General features: G+C 40.1%; 1 protein-coding gene across 3 annotated transcripts in view; it reads left to right on the top strand.

Moving 5' to 3' along the window:
• Positions 1-23392, top strand: part of OSBPL6 (oxysterol binding protein like 6) — a 206845-nt gene that overhangs the window by 23110 nt on the left and 160343 nt on the right. Inside the window, exon 1 of one of the 3 annotated variants that reach the window (XM_029225081.1) lies at positions 18483-18588. The exons of the other annotated variants lie outside the window; for them this stretch is intronic. The gene's annotated coding sequence lies outside the window, so the exon portion shown is untranslated. Of the gene's footprint in view, positions 1-18482; positions 18589-23392 lie in introns of those variants that run through there. 3 annotated transcript variants of the gene reach the window in all.

Below are 23392 nucleotides of genomic sequence, written 5' to 3'. Positions count from 1 at the left end.
GGGCTGAAATCATGCGGTGAGTAGGGCCACTGCCCCTCCAGAGGCCCCAGGGGAGAATCCATTCCTTGTCTCTTCCAGCTTCCAGTCTGCCAGCATTCTTTGGTGTTCCTTGGCTTGTGGCCTCATCTCTCCAAATCTCTATTTCATCTCTACATTGCCCTCTCTTCTGTGTCTGTCTTTTCTGTTTGTTTCAAAACTCCCTCTGCCGCTCTCTTATAAGGATACACGTAATTGCATTTAGGGCCCACCTAGATAATCCAGGATAAGCACTTCTTCTTAATATCCTTAACTTAATCATCTATATTTATATATTTTTGCCATATAAGGCAATAGTTTTTCCTTGGCCATAATAAAGGTAATATTCACAAGTTCTGGGGATTAGGAAGTGAATATATCTTTGGGGGACCATTTTTCAGCCTACCACAGTTGGTTTTTCCAGCTGTGAGTACACCTGCCATCAGGAGATGCCTGCAGAGGTACATTAGTGAACATCTGGATGCCATGAGCATGCAGGGAAAGTCACCTGTAAGAACCCCAGGTGTGTTGGGCTGGAGTTCCAGCTCCTGGGTGTGTGAGGAGGGGGAGAGATGGAGGTGGAGTGAGTATTGTGAAAGAATCTTGAGGAAAATATCAAACGTTCAGAGACCTTTCTAAAGCTAAGTAGTAAATGGTTTGAGAAAGTCTAAGAGGTAGTGACTTTCAGCTAATATTGAGAAAATGTTTTTCCTTCTCAGCTATTTGATGATTAACAAATATTAACCAAATTGTGGAGATTGATTTTGGAGAACTTGTATACCAAAGTGATGATTAGTAAGGTTTTATTAGAAATGAAGCATTGTCCAATAGAATACTTTCACTATTATTGCTCACCATTTGGTCTTAAACCTTTTTGTTTTTACCACACTCTTTAAAAAATGTGCGGGCTTCGTTCTAAGCACTTTTTATATTATTAATTAACTTTACATGTATTGTACTTTCTTTTATTTATTTACATTTAAAAATTCATAATAACTCTAGGAGATCAATAATGATCTCCTTACAGACTCATCTGTAAAGAAACTGAGGTACTGAGAAGTTAAGTAACTTGCTCGTGGTCACACAGTTAGTAGTGTATTACAGGATTTGAACTCAGAGTCTATAACCTTAATTGTATGTCAGGGTTTGGCAAGCTTCTTATATAAAGAGCTGGATGGTAATTACTTTAGGCTTTGCACGCCATAATGTCTCTGTTGAAGCCACTCAACTCTGCTGTTATAGTAGTGAAGCAGCCATAGATAACATGTAAATGAATGGATGTGGCAGTGTTCCAGAAAAACTCTGTTACAAAACAGTGGCAGTGGGTCAGGTTTGGCCTGTCTGGTAGTTAATATTATTTTCTCTTTTTAAATCCAAATTTTTCTGGGAACTTGCGCCAGTTCAGTCTGGAAAATTCAGGTCCTTAAGATCTGAAACATCTTTAGTTTTGTTGATGATTTTCTTCCCTTACTGTATTCTTTTTTATGGAATCTTCTTATTTGAATATTAGACTTCCAGGATTCACTAGTTCTCTAATTTTCTTATCTCTTCTTGTATTTCTTCATTTTTAATCTTCTTCCCTTACTTTCTGAGAAATTTCCTTAAGCCTTATTTTCCAGCCCTTCTCTTGATTTTTTCATGTCTGAATTTCCTTTTTTTTTAAAACATTTCTTTCTTGTTTTATGGATACAGTGTCTTATCCTACTCCTTTAAGGATATTACTGTTTTCTGTTTCCTGTATAACCTCTGTTTCCTCCATGTTGCTTCCCTTATGTTTGCTTGTTTTGGTCTGTCTTTCATGTTAGAGCTTTTCCTTAGATATCTGGTGATCCTTGATTGTTTACTTCTATTTAAGAGTGAGGCACCAGGGAGCTGATTGGGAAGCTCCCAGCACGCAAGGGGGCTTCTAAGCTGAGGACTTCACAGACAGAGCCAGTTCCATGAGGAGGTCCACCCTCACTGCCACAACAATATCTTTAGGTTTTTTTTCCATTAGTTAGGAAAGATTTCACAGAGAACAATCTCCCAAGCGTCTCCCTGAAGGCTACAGGCCTGGCTGCCATTTTTCTTACCTACTAAGTAACTTAAAAGGCTTTTTAAGAAAATGTCTTTTCCTCTTTTGTCCATATTATTGCTATATATTCTGAAAAAAATAAGACTATATTAAACATAAAAGCTGTAGCTACATTAAAATTGTTTTTAAGTCAACAAAGACTTTAAAATTCATCTTCCTCTGCAATTAGGATAGACCAGATACTTTACCATTAGATGATTCAACCTATTTGATGGCCATCCTTTGAATATTGTGCCTTGATGGCTTTTCAGGTTTGGATATCAATTTTGGAAGACTAATGTAGTCTTGTACACTGGACATATAAATGACCACTCTCTCCTGGGATGGAGCAGAGGCTCAGACAAGGACTGAGGTGAAGATGGTCATCTGAAGCCAAGCTGCCAAGTCCAGATGGGGTGTGACTACATGGATAGACCACAAGATGAAGTCAGGGAGGTCCTGAACCAGCTAGAAAATCCTGGGAAGTTCAGGCAGAGAACCTATCTGTGTACAAATAGGGGAGTAGCTGCATGGCTTTTGATATGGTTCCAGAGACTTTGGATAATAGTATGTCCTGAAGGGCCAAGGGCTCTCAGTCTTCGACTGATATCTGACCTTGCCTCTCAGGTTGTTGCTGGCCTCAGAACCACCTTTTCCCTCAGGGCTCCTGCCAGAACATAGTTGCTTCCAGCACTTGCTGCTTACTTCTGACCATGGCCTCTCGTCATTTTTGGTAGGGAATCCCTAACCCTCCTCTATCCCTACAGCCCTGCTAGGGTTGAGTCTTTGCTCTACCCCCCCTCTGATGTGTCCCCCACATCCTTATCTTGGGGTTTGGGTCTGTCACGTGGTAGCCACTGGCCCCGACTCCCAACTGCTGCCCCATCATTACCCCTCTGCCCACATGCCCAGCCTGGAGCCAGGTGAGTCCTTTTCCTGCTTCTAGTAGGAGTGGCATCTTTGGCCACTCTGGGACTGCTGCCGAGGAAAGATACACCTTTGGAATACTAAGTTGTGCCCAATGTATTTAATTCACAAAAGCCTTGTTATAAATGGTGGTCAGCAGCTCTAGTTAAACTCTTATGGTTTAGCATATGGCCTAGGCTCCACCATTTATAACACAACTTTTAAGGAAAAATGGGTTTTTAAGGAAAAATGGGTAGTAGACTTGGCACAAGTTCCCGTTGGTAAGATGGGGGCTGCCTTGTAACAGCATGCAAAGGAGGAAAAATGTCATCATCAAATATTCATTAAGTTCCCGCTGTGCATCATGCTGTTGTAACTGCTGGATCTGTGGGCCTCCCCGCTGGGCCTGTTTTTCTAAGCCATAATAAGGCACCTTACAGATTGCCCTCTGAACCTCAACACACTGTAGAGCTTTCTCTGACATATCTTGTATTGTACTAACGGGGAGGATTCCTAGTCTGAGAAAGTGCAATTTTAATTTAAATGCGTCCTTTCCTGGAGCCTAAGTTCTTTTGGTCACTGAGCCTGCACTAATTTGTGTGATTCTTTTGGGGGCTGGGGCACTCTTCTTAGAGCCTTATAAAATTAGTACTTCCTATTGGTTCAATGTTTTCTTTCATGTGAGGCACTCTTAGAATTATGTGGCACATAGTGATTTTCAAAAGATTAAAGCAATGTGTTCTAATGTGAGCCTTGCAACTAATTGCCTCAACTAATTATACATAAAGGACCAAGTCATTAGTGTTAATAAGAAGTGACTTCGGAAAGTACAGTTTGACCCAAAGACTGAATAACTATTGCAAACAGTAATCAGTGAGGTGATATCCATTGTAGAAAACACCTTAGCTGGAAATTATTCATGTCCGTTCAAATTAGGTTTTCCCTAAGTTGTTACCATATTTTTTAAAATTTTATTTTATTATTATTATTTTAACATCTTTATTGGAGTATAATTGCTTTACAATGGTGTGTTAGTTTCTGCTTTATAACAAAGTGAATCAGCTATACATATGTATATATCCCCATATCTCCTCCCTTGGTTACTATTTCCTCTTCAGTGAAAAATGTACACCTTTTTTTTTTTTGGCGGTACGCAGGCCTCTCACTGCTGTGGCTTCTCCCGTTGCGGAGCACAGGCTCTGGACCAACAGGCTCAGTGGCCGTGGCTCACGGGCCCAGCCGCTCTGCGGCATGTGGGATCTTCCCGGACCGGGGCACGAACCTGTGTCCCCTGCATCGGCAGGCGGACTCTCAACCACTGCGCCACCAGGGAAGCCCAGTGTACACCTTTTTGAATGTGGAGGCTGAACTAAAATGGCTCCTGGAAAAGTTTCTTGTATAAGTGAATGTGCACTCTGTGAACGTGGGTCTTTTCAACTGCTCCTCTTCAGGATTTTCTTCCACCCACTTAAAATGTCTGTGCTCCCAGGGCCCTGTCTTAGGTCTTCTTCCCTCCCTGTACTCCTTCCCTATTTGACCTCATGAGGTTCTGCGGACTCATCGGCAGGCGGACTTTCAACTACTGCGCCACCAGGGAAGCCCTCAGGCCATTTGATCTTGTATGCTCTTATCCCTAATTCACGACAGCTCAGACTCACTGGCCATCTTTCAGGTGCTTGAAATCATCTAGGTCCTTCCCTGCACAAGGCCTTTGTACAGATAGTTCCCTGGGCAGATAGTTCCCTGGACCTGGGATGCACTTCCTCTTATGCTCTGCCTGGCTACTGCCTACCTACCCTTCTAGTCTTAGCTGCAGTGTCATTCCTCAGTGACATTTCCAAAAGCCCTCCCCAACTGATTAGATTCCGCTACTAAATGTGCCAACAGTATCCTGTATTTCCTAGCACTCATTATAATTATAATTGAATGAGCATTTGTATAATTACTCTTTTGATGCCTGATTCTCCTACTAGCCTGTAAACTCCCTGAGAGCAGGGACCATGCCTGTCTGGCTCACCATTCACTCCCCAGTGCCTCTCATTACAAATATTTGTCAAATGAATGTATAATGAATACGGTTGGACAGAAGCCGTGGCATATGTTATGTGTATTTGCACTTAGGTTTGAATATGGGGTATCTGATGTTCTAGGACTTGAACACTTCCCACTCCATAATGAAGCAATACTGTGAAAGCCTTATTTAGATCTTGTTAACTGTTCAGCTGTTGCACTCTGTCGCCCTCTATTCTAGCAGTAGATTGTATCTGTCAGGGTTCTACCAGAGAAACAGAACCAGTAGGAGAGAAGAGATTTATTGCAGGAATCAGCCTTCTCACGTGATTGAAGGGGCCAGCTAGACAAGTGCGACATCTGTAAGGCAGGAGGTCAGGAAGGGCAGGCTGGAATTCTTGGGCATGGGGCACAGGAAGGCTGCTGTTCACAGGCAGAATTTCTTCTTCAGGGAAGCCCCAGCTCCACTCTTCAGGCCTTTCAAGTGATTGAAGCAGGACCACCCAGATTATTTAGGATATCTCCCATACTTAACCTCAGCTGATTATGGACTTCAATTACATCTACAAAATACCTTCAGAGCAACACCTAGATTAAATTGAATAACTGGAAACTGTAGCCTGTAGCCAACTTGACACATAAAGTTGACCATCAAAGAAAACTTTGATGCAAAGCACCAGTTTAAAAACATAATTAACTTAAAAAACAAAAAACCCCACCAAACTTGACACTTCTGGGATGGAGAATGGTAATTAAATATTTATTCAGTGGGCTTCTTATTTGCTATGGAAATAATGCCTATTTTAAAGAGATTTTTACCTGTTCTGCTGAAGTATTCCAAATAACCTCATTACTCTACTATCCAAAACAAATTTGTTACTACCTCAAGTGTGAATCAATAATAAAATTCTAGGAAAATTGGCTCTTTTGTGTGTAGTGCTTCTAACAGGTGGACAACTGTGTCTTCTCAGGTGACTTTTTATTTATTAACACAGCCAACATTTACTGAGCACAGAGCTGGGCAGTGGAGATACAAGAAGTGGCAGAATACCGCCTTATATTTTGAAGCGTTGTAGTGGATTTAAGTAGACAAATAGGTAATCAAATAATTGCAGGCCTGGAGTTCAGTGGGGTTGCAGTATGGAATGCTATGTAGATGTGGTTTGGTGCCAGAGTGTGAAGTGCCCTGAGTGCCAAGCTTGGGGATCCATCTTTATTTGGCTGGATCCTCTCTGTTGAGGAGGGGCACGTTCATATTATTTAGGAAGAGGAATCTGGTGTGGAAGTGAGGGAAGGAGAGAATGTTAAGGGCAGGAGTCTAAACTAGAAGCTAGATTCTAGCACTAGCAGTGTTTATCAACTGAGTGAGGGAGAGAGAAGATTTGAAGGTGACGTTGAGGTTTATTGCTCTAAAGATGGGGGCTATGACAAGATGAGTAATAGGGGTGGATGGTACCAGAGGAGGAATGGATATTTAGTGCTGAGGCAGGTAAAAAGATGAAAGGTAACACCTGCCACCGACTGAGCTTCTGTACTACGTCTGGTGAGTTACACCCATTATCTCATGTCAGTTGAGATGCCAGTGTGACTTCTAGCCTGTATGAGATCACCTAAGGAGTGTCCTGAACAAAGGAAGATGTTTGAAGAAGATGCTTGGTGTCTAAGATTCTTTTTTAGGTCTTCTGTCTTTTTATAGAGGATAATATAGGTACTCCATTTTGAAAGTTACCTGACAGTGGATTCTAAGAGGTCTGCTTATATATATATATTTTTTTTTTTTTTTTTTGCGGTACGTGGGCTTCTCACTGTTGTGGCCTCTCCCGTTGCGGAGCACAGGCTCCGGATGCACAGGCTCAGTGGCCATGGCTCACGGGCCCAGCCGCTCCGCGGCATGTGGGATCCTCCCAGACCAGGGCACGAAGCCGTGTCCCCTGCATTGGCAGGCGGACTCTCAACCACTGCGCCATCAGGGAAGCCCGATAATTAAAGATGAATGTCAGCTAGTAGATATTGGAAAAGAAAAAAAAAGCTAACATTCATGAATGATTTCTGTGTTGTATTACACCTCCCAAATCAAATTGAAAAAGCAGAGTTTTTTTGGCACTGAACATACCTCTGGGTATGTGAAATTGTATTCACTAAATCTGCTTTCCAAAAAGGCAAGTGCAAGGGGCTGTCACGGATCAAATCTGGAAAAATTGGAGCATTAAAATAAATAATGTGGTAATATATTATAAACCATGAACTGAAATAAGATTTAATGAATCTATATTGATCAGTAAATGAATGGGAATGGGGGAGGGTAAGCTCTTACTTACAGGAGAATGCCAACCAATATATGTAGATGGGTAGAAAACAGGAAAATCATCATTTGGCAAAAAACATCACAGTGATGATTGATGAAGGCAGGAATTGTCAATGGATGGGTGGAGGTTTGATGAAGAACAGACATTGGCATAGTCTCATAGTATTTTCCACAAAATACTCATTAATTACAAAGAAGGAAATGGTGAAGACTGGCAGACACATAGTTGTCCAGGTGATCAAGGTTAACACCGTCAGTGATGGGGTGATCCAACATCCTGTGCCTCCTGATGTGGTGTACTGAAAAGAGCACAGCATCATTTCAGTGGTCTTCTTGCAAGGAATACGTGGCCTGAATCCATAGTCACATTGAATCCTCACAGTGTTTTGGAGCAGGTGTTTTTAATCTCCATATTACAGAATAGGAAATTGAAGCACAGAAGTTGAACAATTTACCCAAAATCAAAAATGGTAAGTGGCAAAGCCAAGTTTCAAACTCCAAGGTGAATTTCTAAACTTGTGGTGTTTCAGTCCTACTATAAAGCCCATGGGTGTTAGTTCCATTAACAATTGGGTTCTACAGATAGTGCCTTAGGGTCCAAGGGTGACATTTAGATGAGTATCAATAGGGAGCCACAGATAATGAGTCTTGTATTGCTTATTACACTAGTAGTGGGGGGAGGGAAAGCTGAGTTTTATGTCAGCATCTGAATGGCTGGTTCTTAGTGAGTAGTTATCGATAATGAGCACATGTTGCTGCTGAAAGCCATCCCATCGGACCCCTTTCCGCAAGATTCTCCGTTTGGAGTGGAACAGGAACTAATTATGCACTATTAAATCCAAGACCCATTTCATATTCAGAGGTTCCAGTGGTAAACCTCACATGTCAGGAGCAATTAGTGACCTTATGACATGTCATCTTCAATATGCCGAACTGTGGACAGTAAATCCTAGCAGGATGGATGGATTTAAATAACTACCTCCACCATCACCCTAGTGCCATCTGAGCAATGCTATTTCAAGGCGCAAATGCAGGACAGTCTCCTAACTAGTATTATGAAGATTTCAGAAATGTGGGAATATAGTTAATTCTGAAAGTTTTCAGATTTTGAGTGCCTAGGAAAGGGGACAGAGATATTGGCAGGATGAAGCCACGTGATATGGTCTACGAGCTGATCATGGGGACACTGCTCCCACGCAGCTCCAACAGAATGACTGCCGTGTGCCGATGAAATCTGGGTGTACACATAACCGAAAGCTCGGATGAACAGGCTTGGCCAAGACTTGGCCAAGAAACGAAGTTCTGTTGTGCTAATTGACTATCTTGGATTAATGGGAAGTATTTAAGTTGAAAAATGAGCAAACTTCTAACTGGAATTTGATACCTTTGTTTATAAAATATATTTCATATTCTTGTTCTATTTTATAGAGAAAAATGAAGAAATTAAAACATGTATTTTTAGAGGTAAAATGTGATGTTGTAGAAGCATCATCAGTTGAGTTGTATACATAGCCTTACTGTCACTTGTGGCTCTGCTTCTTTTGCTGACATTAGGATTATCTCCCGAGGTGGGATTTTCCTGTTGATTTTGGATTTTTGCATGCTGCTGAGACACTCCATGGGAAAATGCAGTTACAGGAAGTTGCTAGTGTGTGGCTGAGCAGTGAAAGCATCTGAAAAAAAAAATTGCTCTTGTGGGATAACTGGACTGTATCCATTAAGCCAGGTTCTGCCCCAGAATGCTGGCTCCCTTATGGGTTTAGATCAGCGGTAATTGACTCTTCAGCCCACGGAGGCAGCGCAAGGAATCCCTGTGGTAAAGAACCTCTTTGTCTCCCCTCCATTCTGGGGCTTGGCTATTTCAACTCGACTATTCACATTGACTGTAAATTCTAACCACCACAAAACAAGCCTCTGGAAGTCCCGATTATGCACAGCTGAGAGATTGCCACTTAGCAAATGCCTAAGAAAAGAAAGAAGAAATATAAACCTGAATAAAAATAAAAATAAAGGATTTGAGGGGCATTGGTTCAATTTGGGTGGGCATGGAGTATTGTCAGCTATTTTAGTGTGGGGTAGAAGCATCACTAGGGAATACCTAATAAGCACACAGTACTATTTGAAGGAATGCATTGTAAACTGAATACATAGCCTGTTAATAAATGAGTCTGTCATTATTGAGTGAAACTGAAGGATGCACCCTGCATCTACCCTGCAAGGGTAGCTGAAGCTATGAGTGTGCTTTCTTGGAAATGTAAATTCTAAGATTGTTTAGTCCTAAACCTGTTTGTTGGGTGTGTGTGTGTGTGTGTGTGTGTGTTATAAAATTTTCACTCTCCTTTTCCAAGTAATAAACTTCTAAATAGCCCCGTAATGACATTAGCTGAACTTCAGTTTAAGGATAAAAGTTAATACTGTCTATCAGTCAAGTACAGTGTATTCTTACAGAGACGTGGGTTGAGTTTGCAAAGGTGTGGCTTTGATTAGTGAGTGATACTCATAGGATGATTGATTCAGTCAGCCAGCCATGTTTTGGGGGGTGGAAGGGAGCTGGTCTCACAATTGATGATGCATGAAGTAGCAAACTTGAGATAATTTTACTTGGCAGAACAGGTGAAAATGAATGGTTTTGCTTTCCTGAGCCCAGATCTATACTGTCAAGTGACCCCTCATAGGCACAGCATTTAAACTGTCCCCACTAGAGTAAACCTCCACGGGACCCTGGTTGAAAAATCCTCTGTTAGATCGCACTTGCAGATCCCACGTTCTCTGTTACAATGTTGGCTTTTTTCTGTTTTTTTATGGTGTGCATTGGGATTGGAGGGGAAGGAAGGAAGACATTTGCTAAGGAAATCACCCTTATGGAGCCTGTAACCAGTGATGGTTTGTAGCATGTTCCCTTCTAACCCCACGAAGTTCTGATTCTGTGGTTATGTCAGGGAGCAACCCTAGGCTGCAGCTTTCCCAGGTACCATCTTGGCTTCTAGGAATTGATGCTGGTGATGTCATTTTAGTCTCTTGTCCATCCATCTACCTAAAATCCATAGATGTTTAAGGACCTTCTATGTTCTAATTCGTAGAGACTCACATATTACGAAGAGGTTTAATAATGCTGACCTAAAGCAAATTTGCTGAAAAAAATAAAACAGTCTTGGTATGCATGAAAGGTAGTTACAATTTCCTTTTAACACTTCAAACTAAATGTTATGGGAGGTAGTATTTTTCATGCCAGAAAAAAAAATTAAGATAGAACCTCCCCAGGAAATAAAAATCACTCATAATCCCACTCTCCAGATTTGGTGTTAAATACCCAGATAATATTTGGTGTTAAATACCCATATTTTCTTCCCTAGGATTTATTTTCCTATATATCATTTACTTATTTTCTAAAAAAATGGACACATGCTACTTTATAAACCTCTCCCTTTCCTTACTCCTTGCTGCAACCAGAGAAAGTATTTGAACTACTGTTCCATATTGGTGACTATATTTACATCATCACTTAGAATGGCTGTGAAGCCTGTGCTGGTTGTGTCCTTATTTTTGCTATAATAAGCAATACTGCGATCAACATCTTTGTACACATGATTGGGCACTTGCCTGATTATATACTTAAGATAAACTCTTAAATATAGAATTTATTAGATCAAAGCAGAGCCTATGTTGAAGGCTTAGGAGACTTGTTACTAGAGTGCTTTCCCAAAAGTTTATTCTGATTCCTTATTCATCTGTTACGTGAAAGGTGGTTTCTCATTGTTTTAAATTGCATCTTTGTTTTTCAGACTGAGCATTTCTCTGTATTGTATTGGCCATTTGAATTTTGTGGTCAATTGGCTAGTTCGCGTTTCCCATTTTTCTATAGGAATATTCCTGTCTTGGCTACTGTTTTGTGCGAGCACTTCATGTATGAGGGACATGGATTTCTTCTCTGCATTGTAGGTATTTTCCCTACTAAATTGGAATTTTGATTGAAATTTAGTCAAATATAACATTAATTTGGTGGGTATGAGCATGTTTTTCAATGTTGAGTCTTGCTATTTGAGAATAATGTTTTAAACACTTCTGATTTAAGGGAATTATGAAAAGTAAAAGGGTACAGAGTGACTTTTTCCAGGCCCTTCCATTTATTGCCTTGCCTCGGGGTAGAACTCTTCCTGAATCATTTGAGAAACTGAGTAAAGTGTTTTCACCAGCTGAGTGATTGGATTCCATCTGGTTGGTTTTTAAAGTGTTCTTTTTCATGATTTTAGCACACTCACCTATTGTGTTCCTTCTCTAAGCTAATATCTTTGGCTCTTCGAAATAGTCTGTTTGCGTGGGTCCTTATGGCTTTGGGAGTCTGACAGTTTTACGATTATGCAAATGTTATTGAGATTATCTTGATGGATGCTCCCTGAGCCCTTGGCTGACTGCACAGAGACTGAGCCTTTAACTGTCACAGGGTTGGCTAGTGTGACCTTCATATCAGGCTGCATAAAACATGCTTGCCAGGCATCCTAGGACAATTTGGAGCGGTTGCCTGGGTAACCTCACTTGCTTCTAATTGAATGCCCCAAGTCCCAGTGGGAATGCCACATCTGAAGGGAGGAACTCTGTCCTTAGAGTAGCAGCAGAAGTACATTTGTCTGTTTTAGGACACTCTACTAACGTTGAGGGCAGGTGAGGTTTATGCCATGATCTGATGATGAACTCAGGGAAGGGAGAGAATGAAGGAAAGAAAAAAGGGAATCAAGAGAACAGGAAGAAGAGAGGCCGGAAGGAGAAGGCTGCATTGAAGTCAGTGGTAGAAATCAAATAATAAATACGAGCAAATGGTTCATGCATAAGAAAACACTATAGCCCAGAGTGAGCAGAAAGGCATTGAGAATGAAGACTGAAAAGTTATGCTTAGGAAGAAAATCTGTGGTCAATAAATGAATATCTGGGGAGACAAAAAGAATAGTGGAGGGACTTCCCTGGTGGCGCCAGTGGTTAAGAATCTGCCTGCCAATGCAGGGGGCAGGGATTCGAGCCCTGGTCCAGGAAGATCCCACATGCCGTGGAGCAACTAAGCCCGTGTGCCACAACTACTGAGCCTGCACTCTAGAGCCCACGAGCCACAACTACTGGGCCTGTGTGCCACAACTACTGAAGCCCGCGCACCTAGAGCCCGTGCTCTGCAACAAGGGAAGCCACCACAATGAGAAGCCCGCACGCAGCGACAAAGAGTAGCCCCCGCTTGCCGCAACTTGAGAAAGCCTGCGTGCAGCAATGAAGACCCAATGCAGCCCCCCAAAAATTGTTTTTTAATTAAAAAAAGAATAGTGGAGACTTCTGAGAAGTATACAATAAAAATATTTTTTTCACTGAAACAGACTTGTGTATATGATGTATTTGATCAACTCTGCTTTAAGGAACTAATATTGTTTTCTTTCCAGTACTCTCCATTGTAGCCTGAATAAATCATGAATGATTTTTCTGGAATCAGAATGACGCCACTCAAAATCATAGGACACACTTTTACTCGTTACTTTCATGAATCAAAACCATTATAGATTTGAAACTAGTGTAGTTAAAGTCTGTTGTTTTTTTTTTTTAAACAAAACATCTACAGTATTCCAGGATGGTTATTATGACAGGAAGCAGTGTTTTAGCTGCTCAAATAAGCAGAATGCAGGCTCAGGTGGAAAGGCATTGCATGGTCCTGGGAAAAGCCTAGCTGGGGATACCAGTGAGCTGACCATTCTCTACTCTCGGAACCCTCAGTCAGGTGCTTAATTCGTCCTATTAAAAAAAAGTCTCCTGAAATACCCAGAAATGCTCTTAAGAGCCCCCCTTTTTCAGATCTCAAACCAGGTGCAAAAGAGATGCAGATTTTACTCTAGTTGAAACTGGCACATTTAACACTTGATAAAATGTGCTGTCCAAGGTAGTCCTTCAGTCAGTGTTGGACAGTGACAAGTGTTGTCCAGATTTCAGGCCCTTGGAAAACTTAAGCTTTGCTCAGGTATTTTCTAGAGATTGGATTTTGTAGTTGCCGGTTTCAGTCAGAGAACTGGCGGGTAAAGGATGGCATATTCTAAAGGTTTAACTGAGGAGCATTTAGTGAAGGAATGATTGAAAGAGGTGAACACAGGATCCAGAGAACCCCCAAGTACCCTGGAGCTAGCACCTGTGGAAACCGTGACTGTCTCTAGGTCAGAAGGAACAAGGAAGGAAGGAAGCATTGTTCCTGGGACCTAGTGAGTGAAAGCTCTGGCCATGGAGCTGTAAGTGTAGAAAACAGCTATAGCCAGGACAGAAACAGGCAGGGAGATGGGGATGAGTGTAAGTACCTTGACTCTCCTCTCCTCTCCTCTCTTCTCTGATCTCCTGCTGGTGTCTTCTGTTAGCCACATCCATCTGGAAGCTAGAGGTAAGGGATCTTGGGTGATGCAGTCTATAGAGGTCAGCTTCCTGGAGCACAGAGAAGGGCAAGAGAAGGTTGGATAATGGTTCTAGAAGTGGGTGGCAAATGGAGAAGAACTAGTATGGTGTGCAACTTTCCTCTGTTCTCTAAGGATCTCTTTTACCCTTTGAGAGCGTAAGCATTTAGAAGAGAAGTTATTTATAAAAGAATGCCGTTTGTAGGAGCTGGCAGTAGAACAGGAACACCAATCAGTCTTATGATTTTCCCAGTTGACTACTCCCTTGTTTGTGCTACATCGAGTCTAGTGCATATTTTACAATTGCTGTTATTTCTTTAGGCGTGTCTCTCCCCCTCTAAACTTCAGGTCCTTTGGATTATGAACTTCCTTTCATTTGTCTTGGTCTCCCTAGCATCTAGCCAGGTGTCTGGCGTGTAGTAGGGAATTATGTCTTGAGTAAATGATGGAATGACTGCTCCTAGCCTCTTTCAAGATAAATTTGACTTCTATAGTGGTTTTTTTTTTCGTTTTTTTGTTTTTTTTGCGGTACGCGGGCCTCTCACTGTTGTGGCCTCTCCCGTTGCGGAGCGCAGGCTCCGGACGCGCAGGCTCAGTGGCCATGGCTTATGGGCCCAGCCGCTCCGCGGCATGTGGGATCTTCCCGGACCAGGGCACGAACCCGTGTCCCCTGCATCGGCAGGCGGACTCCCAACCACTGCGCCACCAGGGAAGCCCTTCTATAGTGTTTTTCATAGTTAAACAGTTAATCCTCTTTCTCCAGTGCTGGGTCTTCTGCACTATTCTTTTTCAGTGAAAAGTAGGGAGAATTCAGGAATCTCAGCTCCCTACCAGCTGAAGCTCTGGCATTGTTAGTGGCCGCAGTAGAAATACTTCTGCTCTCACTGTGAACCATAAAATAACAGTTTCATTGAGCATCTCCTGTGTGACCAACACATTTACTGATCCTTATACTAGGTATGAGACCATTACCCATAGAACATGTATGGGGAACAATCTAAAACTCAATGAGGCTTGAGCGTGGTGGTGCCAGTCAAATGCAAAAGGTTTAAAGAGAAGAGGGATCAGTGATACTCTGTTGTAGATTAAGTTAATTCTGAGTTTGACCTTAAAAATATGTATAAGGTTAGAGGAAGGAGAATGAACTTGCCCTACCATATATCAAGACCTGTTATGAAGTTATAGAAATTTTTTTTTTTTTTTTTGCGGTACGCGGGCCCCCCACTGCTGTGGCCCCTCCCGTCGCGGAGCACAGGCTCCGGACGCGCAGGCTCAGCGGCCATGGCCCACGGGCCCAGCCGCTCCGCAGCACGTGGGATCCTCCCCAGACCGGGGCACGAACCCCCGTCCCCTGCATCGGCAGGCGGACTCTCAACTACTGCACCACCAGGGAAGCCCTGAAGTTATAGAAATTTAATGTGGTACTGGCACTAGGACAGGTAATTGACCGGTGGAATAAAATAAAAAGCCCAGAAACATGCTGTATTAGTCTGTTAGGGCTGCCATACAGAACACCACAGACTGAGTGGCTTAAACATTAGAAATTTATTTTCTCACAGATGTGGAGGCTGGAAGTTCAAGATCGAGGTAACGCCGTGGTTGGTTTCTGGCGAGGACTGTGTCCTTGACTTGCAGATGGACTGCCTTCATGCTGTGTCCTCACATGGCTTTTTCTCTGTGCATGTACTCCCCTGGTGTCTTTTATTCTTCTTATAAGGACACCAGTCCTGTTGGATTAGGGCCACACCCTTATGACCTCATTTAATTTTACCTCCTTAAAGGCTGTATGTCTAATTACAGTCATGTTGGGGGTTAGTGCGTCAACATATGAATTTTGAGAGAACACAGTTCAGACCATAACACATGCCTACACACAGGTTTAGAACTTTGGTATATGTCAGATCAGTAGGAAAAGGAAGGGCTATTCAGTAAATAGAGCAGAGAATAAATGGTTATCCTTAGGAGAAAAGATGAAAACAGATCCTTACTTCATACCCTATACCAAAAAATAAATAAATAAATAAACTCCAGAAGGATCAAAGTCTTAAATGCCAGAAAAAACCCCACAAAACATTAAGACTTTAAACTTGGTCATAGGAAAGGATTTCCTAAGGTTGTATTTTTTTTAGACTTTTAGTCTTCAAAGGAGATTTCTTCAGACACAAAAAAACATTTACTATAAAAGAAAGATTGACAAATTGGACTATATTAAAATTAAGAGTTTTTAAAATCTAAACAAGCATTATTGAAATTATACGATGCCTGTTATTTGCTTCAATATAATTTGTTGGAACGGAGGGGAAATAGGGGTATAGATGAAACAAGACTGATCATGAATTGATCATTTTTTAAATTGGGTGATGGGTACATGGGGTTCATTATACTAGACACACAAAAGATGAAAGGATTAGTAGAATATACAAAGAAGTCCAACCAATCAAGGAGAAAGGCATGAATAGCCCACTAGAAAAATGGACAAAGGATATGAATGGGTATTTTATAGATACAGACAAAGAAGTACATATGGCCAAGAAATATACCCAATATGTTCAATATCGTTCGTGATTTGGGGGGAAATACAACTCAGAGCCACAATGAGGTACCATTTTATACCCATTCAATTGGAAAAATTGAAAGGTGTGTTAATATCAAGTGCTAGGGTGGATGGGGATCTGGAGGATCTCATACCCTGCTAATAAATTGGTGCAGCTACCTTAGAAAATGGTTCTGGCATTATCTCATAAAGTTTACCACATTTCCAACATTTTGCTTCCAAGTATATATGTAAAAGAAATTCTTGCACATATGTACAGAAATATTTATGGTAGCACTGAACACAACATCAGAAACCTGGGAAACCCCCGATGTCTGTGGGCAAGAGAGTGGATGAGTAAACTGTAGTATATTCACCCAGTGGGAGATATGCCAGTCAAAGTAAAGTATAATGAAAGAGTTGCAGCATAGATGTTTTAACAATATAAAATGAAAAAATTCTAAAAATATTACATATAGTGCTCTTTTCTCGAAATTTAAAAGCAACTAAAATCATAACCATAGTTTTTAGGAATACATGTAGATGAGATGATAATATATGGAAAGGAAAGCAGTAGAATATTGAGTGCGGGATTCAGGATGGTTGTTACCTCAAGTAGTGGGAACCGGGAGGATGAGACTGGGAGGGCTATTTGGGTAGATAAGTTATTGTCACAGTTATTGTTCATGGTTGCATATTACAATATTAGATATGAAGAATGAGTGAATGAGGGCAGCATGTGTGGCCCAGGGATGTGAATGTGTTCATATCAAAGATAGTGATTAACCCAATTCTGTGCAATTGAGGTTGAATAAAACAAGAAAAAGGATTAGGATGAGTAGAAAGGGAACAGTAGCATAGCACATTTACCACCAGAAATTTGGAAATTGTGTATTTTTCATAGGAGGATAACAGGCTTCAGGCTAAGTAACTATTACAAAGAGACTGCAAACAAAACTAACTGTTCATACAAGATAGAAGGTCTCTCTCTCACTTTCTCTCCCTCATTCACATAATAATTTAGATCATCGCCATTCAGTAAAAATATAATGTGAGCCACTTAGGTTACAATATTAAATTTCCTGGTAGCCACATTAAAAAAGAAAAAAGTGAAATTAATTTTAATAATATATTTTACTTAGCTCAATATAATCAAATATTATTCCAGCACATAATCAATATAAAAATTATTAATGAAATATTTTATATTTTCATTTTAGTAAGTCTTCAAAGTCTTATATGTATTTTATACTTATAGCACATATCAACTCAGACACTAAATTTTCATCAGAAGTACTTGATCTGAGAGTTCATAAAATATACAGTTGAAAAAGTAGTTTCACATACCCAAGATGTTCTAAACACAGTTAAAAGTTTTCCACTAACTGAATCAAGCATTGGTATTTAAGATAATTAATATTAAATAATATTAAAGATTCAGTTCCTCAGTCTCATTAGCCGTCTTTCAAGGGCTCGGTAACCACATGTGGCTAGTGGCCATCCTAATGAAAGAGCAGTTCTAGTTCATTAGTTAGCAAGATGTGCTCCCCCAGCCTCTCTCACCAGATTGGCAGCCTTAATATCACCTTGGACTTGATAGAAATGCAAAGTGTAAGTCAGAAATTGGAGATGGGCCCAACACTCTGGGTTTAACAAGTCATGCAGGTGATTGTAATATACACTGAAGTTTGAAAACCACAGATATAGAGGCCATTCAGAGACAACTCTCTACTACCTTGTTGCTCTCCAGTCACTTGTAGTATTGACTTCATCTACAGAGTAGAAGCTAGCTGATTAGGACCACTTTTGCATCCTACCTGTAGGAAGGTTGAGAGCTGGGGAGAGAGGAGTATAGTGGGCAAGCAATTTCCTTTTTTAAAGGCTGAATTGCACACATCCTTCTGCTCAGATCCCACTGAGTAGAGAGAGCTGAGTGGCCATACCTAGCTGCAAGGGAGGCTGGGCACTGTAAACTGGCTGGCTGATCCTGTGCCAAGCTAAAATTTGTGGAGGTGGGGTGGTGGAGGAAGTTCTATTCCTGAAAGGAAGTAGGGGAGAATGGACACTGAGGACAATTTGCAATCTCACCATAAAAGATGGGTGCAGTTTGATTTATTTTGCAACCTAAGGCTTAGGCTTGGTTTTAGTATTTCATTGGCATATTGGGTTCCTTGGAAAAGTCGAATAGATGAAATATGGAATCATATAATGCCTAAGGAAGTATTAAAGATGTTATGAAATATGTCTAAACTTGAAAGGTGCCAGAGTGAATTCGAGTTACTAAGATCAGCCCTGACCATCCTCCTCTGAAGTGAAGAAGGCTTTGTGTGGCACATTTGTGGAAGGCAGGACTTAGCCTTAGGTAAGATTGCTCAAAGAATGCGTATATATGACTGTCCCAATTCCCTTCTACATAGATAATTGCCATTAACACTTTGATGTGTCTACTACCTAGACTATAAATATTTTTTAATGAAATTATACTTTCTTGCTCTTTTGTAGTCTGCCTTTCCTGTCTAACTTACAGCACAAATACATTTCATGTCAGTAATATAGATCTGCATTGTTAAAGACTACATAGCATCTTGTAAGTTACCTGTAAGTTAATCAGTTCCTGTTGTGGGGATATTTCCATTGCTTCTACTTTGTTTTATAATTAGCACCACAGTGAATATCTATGTACATTTCCACCCACAACAATTCATGAGTGGTCCTTTGCCCACATCCTCACCATCTATAACATCCTCTTAAATCCCTGCAAATCGAATAAACATATTAATAAATTTAAACAAATAAGAGGTTAATCTTTGTTCAAATTTATGTCTTTGACATCCATTTTAGGGTTTCCTGAACTGTGCTCCCACCACCTATGACTGGACGCAGGTGTTCTGGGGTTCAGAGCCATAAATTGGGTAAAACAATAGTAACTTTTCTCACTTCACAGACAAAATAAATTACAGTATAGCTTTCCTCTATTTGAAGTTTTTCTTGTATGTTTTCCTTAAATGTTTACCATGTTTTGCTGTTTGCCTATTCTAAAATCTACCTAAGATAACTTGATATCACATAAAGATATCTATTACGTTTAAATTTACAAAATCAGTAATTTATGGTGCTTTCTCACGAGTGCCTTCACTTGAAAGAGGTAAGTTCGGACACCTCTAATCCAAGAGGCATAGGGCACTATGGCTAAGGGCAGGGGAAGGCTCTGGATTCAAAGTGCTTGGATTTGAATTCTAGATTTGGCACTCCCAGCTGTATGATCTTGGAAGTTACTGAACCTATCAGAGCCTCAGTTTCCTCATATGTAAAATGGGATATAGTACCTATGTTATAAGGCAGTTGTCATGGTTAAGTATGAAGGTTAGTAGTACCCTAACTAATTATTAGCCACTCTTAGGATTTTCTTATAAAGGAGGAAACTGAGTTACCTAGCTCGTTACTCTCAGGGTTTGAATAGCATGTTACATTTGCCTTTGTTTCTATTGTCTTAAAATCACATGAGGTATTGTTCTCTATTTCCAGAACACTGAGTTACCATTCAGCCCAATACTTTTTTCTGGATTAACAGCTCCAAACTGGTCTTGCAAAAATAGCCCCAGCAATACCCTTCCTTAGAACCTTTCCATTCAGTGTAGTGGTGGTAGGACCTCCTCCTGGGCCTCAGGTCTTCTTGTTTAACTGCTGTGAGAAACATTTCACAGTGACTCACCACATCTGATTTTTTTTTAACGATCAGATAATTTGAAATTGCAACTGACATTGGATAACAAATCATTATATAAAAAAGATTTCCCAGTGGCTTGACTAGAAACTGTCCATGGTGTGCTGCCTGGAATGTATTCGTTTTCATAATGTTGGGAACTGTAAATTAATATTTTTCACATCTTACAATTCTTCAAGCACTTTCAAAACAGCTGATTGAAGAAACATGTTTAATATTCTGAGTGTAAGAGTAGCAAGATTTACTCCTTCAGTCTTTAAGTTTGGAATCAGGGCCTCGCCTTTAAAAATAAAATTGAGAAAATACTCAACAGGAATCCTTGAATCGGCTTCAGAAACAAAATACGCAGTAAAAGCGAAATTAGAAATCAGATAACAGCCACTTCATTGATGAATTTTTAATTCCTGTTAAATGGCCTTGCTCTCCTGAAGCTTGGCCTGTCGGTTTTGCTTGGCCTTATTTTATCATGGCTGCTTCCTCTGCATAGGTCGAGGCTTCTCAGTGGGCTCTGAGCAGGACACCTTCATTTCTGGCAATTCTGTTTTCACTGTTAATCCACTCACAGTAACTGGAATTACTGTTGACATTATTATTTACTCTAGTTGGTTGTTAAAATATTTGGTGTCAAATTAAAAACCTTATCAGAAGCCAGAGCCCTTAATTTCTCTGACATTTTCAGAGCAGACCTGGGGGGGATCCCTCATCCTCTGGGAATGTAGGGTGGTGATGACGTGGTGGGGGCAGTGACAGGGATTTCAGGTGGATGTTCAGTAGTTGTAGCATGAGTTCTAACATCATGGGAGATCTGGCCATGGACAAGCTATTTAATCTCCCTCTTTACCCATCTTTCATAACAGTACCTACCTCATGGGTTGTTGTGTGTATTAAGAAAGATGATCCACTTGTGATGAGATTAGTAGCACAGCATCTGGCACGTAGTAATTCCCTTATGATTCCTAGTAATTAGTTAGTATTATTATTTACAATAATAGAGACACTGAATTCTAGAGACACTGAAAATACTCTTGCTGACAGTTTTATATATTGAGACAGTAACAGTTCTCTAGTGCCAGATTATAGTATTATAATTATAGATTATAGATTATAATACTAATCATAAAGTCTTAAAATCATAAAGTCTTAAAAACTAATGTTCACTCAGTATTACATTAATAGGAGAAAATAAGAATATTTTCATAACAGTTCTTCATGTTAATTACCATATATGTCTGAAGTCATATAATTTACTCAGTTTCTATGGTACATGTCATAACACTACTTCAGAAAGTGAAATGTTAATAATAATGACAACAGCAATAATAACTTTTGCACTTACATCTGAATTAATAAGGAGAGAATGCCTGTGCCATTCAGGTTAACATCGTTGAAGATTTCACAGTTGTAAATTACAAGCTTTGCTGGACTACAGTTCTTTAAAACAAATAACATTTCCAGCTGTAATATAACCCACCAACTTGTTATCAATGTGATAGATAACTAGACAGACAGGTAGTCATTTTTAAAAATTTTTTTGTTTTGAGTTGATTATGGACTTACAGGAAGTTGCCAAAAAATGTACGGGGAGGTCCCATGTACCCTTCACTCAGTTTTCCCCAAAGGGACCATCTTACATAACTATAGTATAGGGCAAAACCAGAAAATTGACATTGGTACAATCCACAGAGTTTATTCAGATATGCAGATACTTTTTTCAGTCTATAGCTTGTCTTTTCATCCTCTTCATGGGGTCTTTCATAGAGCAAACGTTTTTAATTTTGGTAAGGTCCAATGTATCAATTTTTCCTTTTTTTTAAATTACTGGGTCATGTTTCTCAAAAGCTGGTCCACACAGCACCTGCTTTGGAATCATCTGAAGTGCTTGTTACAAAGCCCATTTGCTTGGGCCCCACCCCAAATATTCTGAATCAGATTCTCAGAGATGGGGTCTGGTAGACTGTTTAATTTAAGAAGCTTCTTAAAACCTGAGAACCACTGATTCACAGTTTGGCTTTGGGTTTTTTCCTTCTTGCTCTTCTTTGTCTATGGGTTGTCCCATTCATTTCTACCCCTTGCATTATCAGATATGTGTAGATGACTTCTATACAACCTCTGATGAGCTCCGGAATAGCTGCCTTGCTGGATACTTTCTGCTACTGCACGTAGAAGGTCTTAATAAATAGATTATTGGTTAGATGTTACTTTTCTGGACCCCTATATATAAGATGTAGTAGAATAAAACCATCCTAATTATTATTTATAGATTGTCAGAAAGCCTAGACATTGGTCCTGATGCTTGAAATTACTTAATTACATAATATTTGGGGGGAGGGGGTTTAGTTATATAAAATATATGTAAATATACATTTAAATAGTCTTGGGGTTATTTGTATCTTTTTTGGTCTAATACTTGTACCTCATCTTCCCTTTATTGGAGCAGATAATTTGATGGAATCTGTATTTGGAGAAGAATTTACAGCACTTGATGAATATCAGTTTTCCTGTGGCTTAACAATCTAATATTCAGATGTTTGGTTGCTCTTTTTAAAAATTTAAAGTATTTCTTTTTATTAGCATAAAGAATTCCTTGCATGTCTTTAATAGCCCTCTGAAAAATGACAGTTTCATATCTGGATGTTTTATTTGATTTTGGAATGTAATCAGAATATTATTAAAATGCCGATTTTAGAATGTCTTAATTTTATATCATTTGTTTGAACTAGTTAGACTACTTTTTAAAATTTATTTATTTTTACAAATTAAATTCTCATTTTTTGTTTTCTCCTGAGTCATTTGCTCTGTTCAATCCATGTTTGTAGCTGCTGCAGTCCCTTAAAAATTAAGTTGTCCCTTTAAGATGATAGGGCATGCTGGAACAGGCCTTGTGCAAAAAGATAGCAGCTAAAATTATGATGCAATAAAACTGTGTTTCTTATATCTTCACCTTGGAAGAAAATGATACATTTAGGGAATAGTGCTTAATGTTGTTTGTGTCTTCAGACAGTACAATGAGTTAGAGTCCAAAAGGCAAGAAAGGAGAGCTAATTTTGTCTTGTTTGTAAAGTTGGATCCACTCATTACCACAGTAGAGAATAGCGATAGCTGTGGGTCATGATGTCCGTCCTGTAATAAGGAATATTATGTGCTATTCTATCATGATACCATCTTTCTACATGTGCAACTCTCAGGAGAGTTTGATGTCAGAGAGGTTCGAGTTCCACGTGGGCTAGCTAGCCCTGGTGACACAATCTCGACTAACTTCAGATGGCCATGTCACTGATGTGTGCTGTGGGATATACAAGATCTAGTGATAGTGTGATTGGTGTACCTAAACAGAGGCATGTTGGTAAGTAAGTGATCTCTAAAGACTGATGCTGGTAGGAATATATTAAGGATGGTGCAGCCTAGGATGGAGTCCCCCCCCCCCCATTGAATGTTAGAATTA

The sequence above is a fragment of the Monodon monoceros genome, unplaced genomic scaffold (genome assembly GCF_005190385.1).
Source record: "Monodon monoceros isolate NGI ecotype Baffin Bay Population unplaced genomic scaffold, NGI_Narwhal_1 Super_Scaffold_16, whole genome shotgun sequence".
Classification (NCBI taxonomy): Eukaryota; Metazoa; Chordata; class Mammalia; order Artiodactyla; family Monodontidae; genus Monodon; species Monodon monoceros.
This window is presented reverse-complemented; position numbering and strand designations above follow the sequence as displayed.